This window comes from Silene latifolia, chromosome 5 (genome assembly GCF_048544455.1).
Source record: "Silene latifolia isolate original U9 population chromosome 5, ASM4854445v1, whole genome shotgun sequence".
NCBI lineage: Eukaryota > Viridiplantae > Streptophyta > Magnoliopsida > Caryophyllales > Caryophyllaceae > Silene > Silene latifolia.
The window spans coordinates 58,364,253-58,370,530 of record NC_133530.1 but is presented as its reverse complement, the minus strand read 5'-3'; the positions used below and the strand labels follow the sequence as shown (position 1 = coordinate 58,370,530).

General features: G+C 34.7%; 1 non-coding gene across 1 annotated transcript; it reads right to left on the bottom strand.

Moving 5' to 3' along the window:
* Nucleotides 1–5,851: 5,851 nt before the first annotated feature.
* LOC141658128 (small nucleolar RNA R71) lies at nt 5,852–5,958 on the bottom strand. Its single transcript, XR_012549032.1, has one exon. It is a non-coding gene; the product is annotated as a small nucleolar RNA R71 (small nucleolar RNA).
* Nucleotides 5,959–6,278: the final 320 nt, after the last annotated feature.

Genomic DNA, 6,278 nt, shown 5'->3' with positions numbered 1-6,278 from the left:
TGCCGAATAACATAAATTCATTTGAAGCAAAAAATCGGTTAACAATAATCTCGACGAATAACATAACTTATTTAAAGAAACAGACCAATTAATAAGAACTGTTGATCCTAATGTCTTATATTAAAAACCGTTGGAACTACAAGTTAGTGCAAATTCAGCTATTGAGCAAAATGGTTTCATGTCTTGCGAAGAAGATCAGTATCAAACCTCAGCAAATGTAAAGAAATATTAAAATTTTCTTCTGAAAAGGTTTTCCCAAGTGACAAGGAAATGTACGAGTGTGCTAGATGGAGAGGACCAAATGTAAAGAAATTTCATGTGAATTCCGACATCAGGTTTTTATACAAATTTAACCAAGATTTCAATGAACATATATATTCCAATAAGAGCCAGCTTCAAATCACACATTCCGCCATTGATGAGCCGATATTGTGTTTCATAACCCAATGATTTTGTTATCTAGCAAAGGATAGAATGAGATAGTAATAACTAATGACTAATAAAGATGACAACGATTTGTGTGTGTTGATTATACAAACAAACAAATTCATACAAACATTTTAATATCGTATATTCCAGTTTGTTTGTCCCCCCCAACCCCCCAAATGTTTAATGTTAACGGAAAATTAACGGTGTTAGGTTAGAGTTCCTTAATTGTAAACTTTGAATATTGAGGTCCTTACCTAGAAAAAAATTGAAAGTATAGGTCCTTTTCTTTAAGTTAACTTGGACTTTATCGGTGTCTGACACGTTTTAGCGCATATCCCACGAGTATTGGTGATTCGACTCTGGATTTGCAATGTAAGTAGGATTAGAATTAGTTAGCTGATTGATTAAGTTAGAATTAATTATTGTTGTTGAGTTTGTTTAGGAGTCTTATTTGGAATATGTGTTAGAGTAAGATATTTTTTTAATAGCTATAAATAGCATTAGCTTGTACCTTAATGATTCAGTCAAGTTATAATAAAAAAACGCAGGTTTGCGTGCAATTTTGCGGCTCGGATTCGACGAGTTTCGATCTAATCTTTGTTACAGTTTGACGCGTCTTCAAATAATAACTCGAATTATAGTCAATAAGTCTAGACTATAATTCACCATTGTTCGGATTATATGTCTAACCGAGCAAATATCCCCTTCTTTTGTTCGTTAATTTCTGTTGTTTGTCATGCCAAACACGTGACATCTTAAAGTTCGTTAAGCTCCGCTATTCGTATCATACCCCTTCTTGCCCAGCCAAGGCAATGAGAGGATGTTACCATCTCGGTTTTCTGAGGCGGTGAATCAGAGTTGCAATTAAGAAACAACAAACATAAATAAAGTATTTGATGAATTACATAACCATGAATGAATAAATGAAAGAAATGATACAACTCATGACTACTATACTCTTCTAACAAAGCTATGCTCGACTCGAATGTCACCAAGGCTCGTGGCTCGTCCCGTCTCCCACGTGATATCAAATACAACCTGTAAATGTCTGCTCTTCGTATGATCGAAAATATCATATGGATCGACACATGCCACCCCGGAAATAGGTGACAATTTACACACAACTCAAACACGCTAGTTTCAATAAATAAACATAAGACACGACACAATATGTAAATATGCAACTTGCCAAAGAAATGCGTAATTCAACTTGACAAACAGTTATTCGGGACACGCCAGTGGTACCGTGTCCAGAAGCCAAACAGATCCCCTGCCAAACATCGTGCCTCAATCACACGAGTCCCTCCGTACTCAAGTCATTAATGTGCACATCTCTCTTGGAGTGGCAAGCTCTAAGAGCCGACTCAAGCGTAAGACGGTCTCCCAACCGTCTTACGTCTCCTCAACAACAACCACAACCTCAACATATACGACAAAACAATGATATAATACACAACACAACATATCAAAAAAAGACTAGTTATGAGACACACATCACAAACATGCCGTGAATATTCATTCCTCAAATATCCCGACACCTCGCGTTGTCATAAACGAACATCATGTTATAATGCATTTTCCGACCACATGTGAGACTCACCAAGATCCTCAAATACCAACGAGATATGCAATACGACTCGTATGATGCAATAGCAATAAAAGACACACAAATATGTACACACATTATTGAAACCCAATAGGATAAACCTACTTTTTAGCAATCGTCACAAGATACTTGAATCCGACCCGATTCCGACTCATGAAACCGTCTCATCCTATATAAATCACATAATACTATCCCCATACACTACAAGGCTAAGACTCTTTAGCTACTTGATATCGTCCTAATTTAGGATGATTTAGCCGCGTCTTATTCTCTTATTTTAACTCGATTTTGTGCGTTTCATTGGTTAAATAGCTCATTTTACTATTTATTAGAAATAATTAATTTAATTACGTTTATCGTCAATAATCATTATCATTGGAGAATAGATACTTCTTTTGGCCATTGATGTTGTAGGTACCGAGGTGGAGATGAAAGTCGGAAAGCAAGCGAGTGAAAGAAGTGAGACGGGTCAAAGACAAGTCAAATGAATCGAGTTGAGAAGGGTTAAGGAGGAGTTAATGGAAGAAAATGAAATGAATTGTACAAAGCAAAGTCAAGGTTGGCAGTTGACTTCAACAAAAATCACACACACCCTGCTACTTGAGTTCTTCGCTATTTCTATTACAGAGAACTAATGTCGCCTTAACAACCAAGCTGCTCTTTCAACCCGTCTTCAGTCGCGTGCTCCATCAGTCCCTCAATCCAGAATCATCACCATTTTAATCAATGTTGAACTCGGCACCGAAAATTGAAGCTTAACCCGTTGCATACGAAGGGAACTGAAACTCCACTTTCGAAGAGACCTGTACCACCATTCGACAACAACCACGACAACAGCAACATCACCAGCAATTCAAACCCGAAAACCCGAATCCATCACCTGCATCGTCAATGCTCATCAATGCTCATCAAGCACATTCGACATTCAAAGATCGTCATTTCGACAACTCACCTCGATTCACTCACCTTTGTAACCACCACGAGCAAGGCCATACATCAACCCATCACCTTTGCAATTTGGGGAAGAAAAGATTCATCCTCCTAAAAGGCAACCACTTCGCGTCCCCTTCCCAATCAAACTCGTATCACCCAGCATGTCCTTCATACCGGTTTGCCGGCAGCCGACCTGCCCTACCGGTAGCTGCACACTCAAATTTTTCCTTTTGCTCGAAATCTCGCTACCGGTTCCTCTACCGGGCCATTATCTCGCACATACAACGACAACCCAAACACGAGACCGCTCCATTATCTCGCATCAATCCTGGCTATCCTCTACCGGCCGCCCTTCTGCCGGCTCAACGACACCCAACACGCAACACCAGCTTGTTTCCGTTTCTTGATTTTTTTATTACGGCATTATTAATTATTATAAGATTATTATTGCGGTTGATTATTATTAGACCCCTCGCCTCGTTGTCTTTTTTTTGTCGTGTCTCCCCTCTCCCCTTTTCATTTGTTTGAAGAGTCATGTGTTTTGTTTTAGGGGGAGTATATTAATATTATTATTATTATTATTATTATTATTATTATTATTATTATTATTATTATTATTATTATTATTATTATTATTATTATTATTATTATTATTATTATTATTATTATTATTATTATTATTATTATTATTATTATTATTATTATTATTATTATTATTATTATTATTATTATTATTATTATTATTATTATTATTATTATTATTATTATTATTATTATTATTATTATTATTATTATTATTATTATTATTATTATTATTATTATTATTATTATTATTATTATTATTATTATTATTATTATTATTATTATTATTATTATTATTATTATTATTATTATTATTATTATTATTATTATTATTATTATTATTATTATTATTATTATTATTATTATTATTATTATTATTATTATTATTATTATCATTATTATTATTATCATTATTATTATTATTATTATTATTATTATTATTATTATTATTATTATTATTATTATTATTATTATTATTATTATTATTATTATTATTATTATTAGTAGTAGTAGTAGTAGTAGTAGTAGTAGTAGTAGTAGTAGACTAGTATAAAGACACCTTCCTACACCTTAGTTTAATTCTACTTTCTCACAATTAGATTAGTCTCTCTATAATTGTAACGAGAACCCTAATATTTCTCTCTTTAATTTCCTTTAATCAAAGTTGTAATCTTTCTTCCATATTAATTTAATTCCTCTTTAGTTTATTCAAGTTCTACAATTCTCATTAGTTTACATTTAGATTAGTGGGTTGCAATTTGGAGGAAGAAAAGATTCATCCTCCTTATTTCAATCAAAGTTTGCTCCTTTAATTATTGTTGGTATAATCCTTCTCTTAATTTCACTTCCTTTCATTTGTTTACATGTTTATAGTTTGTCTTTATATTATGCTTGTCCTTCCTATTTACATTATAAAGTTCTCATCTTTTATTCTCAATTTCATAATCATGTTTGAGTAGTGTATTGCTAGGGTGGAGAGGGATCTTGTGTAGTTAATATGGGTAGATTATTGGCTTGAAAAAACAAGTAATTCATGGTTAATGTGTCCTCTAATTGTCATTCATGCAAGGTGTTTGTGAAAATGTCTCAATGAGAATTCGAGCCAATTTCACTCTTTTATAACTAGTTGGGTGAGAGCTTGACTTGTAAGTAGATATTCATGACGATTAGTGGGTTATGGGTAATTAGAGCGAGAGTTCGATTACTCTTAACCTTGGGTTAGTCTCACATCAAGGAGTGGGGATTTACCTTTGAAATCTCCTTAATTACTTGTTAACTATGCCTTTACTTGAACCCTTGTCTACACAAGTGAACCCGACCACCCTTAATTCCTTAATTAGCATCTTAATCAATTTACCATTGCTTGCTTTAGTTGTAGTCTTATTAATTAGTTTATCAATCATTCAATTGCATTTGCAAGAACTAAACTAGGAATAAAATAATCAATCTAAGAGCCAAACATCGTCTCTGTGGACCGACCTCCTTACCCTACTACATTCATTAGTTTGGTATTGAGTTTACAAATATTGTTTGTATACTGAGGAGGATGACAAACTTCGGTATCAAAATGTCGCCGTTGTCGGGGACGGTGATATTGGATTAGATTAATTGTTTGTTTCTAGGCTTAGTTTGTTTATTTGTTTGTTTTCCATCCTTGTCCTAGTGCATTATTTGCATTAGGACCATTTGATCTCTTTTTGAGTGTATGTATAGGTGCAACACCGGTTCTGATCTTTTCCGTCTTGATCGAGAGATTGAGAAGTCTTTCCAGGTAAGAAGATGGTTAGCACTATCGGCTCTAAGGAGATCTCCACCCTTCAACCAAACCATTCACCAAACCACTATCCAAATCACTCACCCACCCATTCACAACATTCAAACTCACCTAGCCCACCAAATACACCAAGAACCAACTTCATTGACAAAGAGATGACGGACCAACCAATGGGTTACTACCATAGTCCGGATCCTAATCGATCTTACTCGGTAATTAATTATGGAGTTCTTGCTCCTAATATTTTTGAGCTCCGTCATCATACAATCTCCTTTATTCAACAAGATATTTTTCATGGCTTGAAGAGTGAAGATGCTCATGAACATCTTGTCTTATTCAAAGATAAAGCGGGTATGATCAAGTATGATGGCATCACGGAAGAGCAAATTCTCCTTATGCTCTTTCCTCTTTCCTTGAAGGATAATGCTAGAAAATGGTTGAATTCACATGAACCGGGTACTTTTACTTCTTGGGAAAGCTTGTCAAAGCCTTTTATCAACATATTTTACCCTCCTTAAAAAACCGCTAGAATAAGACATGAAATCCAAACCTTCAAGCAAAAGCATCGTGAAACTTTAAGTGAAGCATGGGAAAGATTTAGAGACCTTATTACCTCTTGCCCACATCATGGAATCCCCAAGTGGATGACAACCCAAATATTCTTCAAAACCCTTGAGCAAAGGTTTAGGGATATGATTGTGGCGGCCTCCGGTGGCAACTTTGACAAGATGAAAAATGCCCAAATCACGGAGATGATCCAAAACATTTCCGACATGGAAATTAGATACGGAGGTAGAGAAGGTGACTATGGAAGAGAAAATGAGTCCAAGAGTGAAGGACCTTCAAAGCTAGAATTGGAAAACAAAGCCAAGTTGGATGAATTGTCAAAGAAATTTGATAACTTTTTGGTGGGGAGGAAGCATGAAAATGCTTATCATGAAGAAAGACCAAATA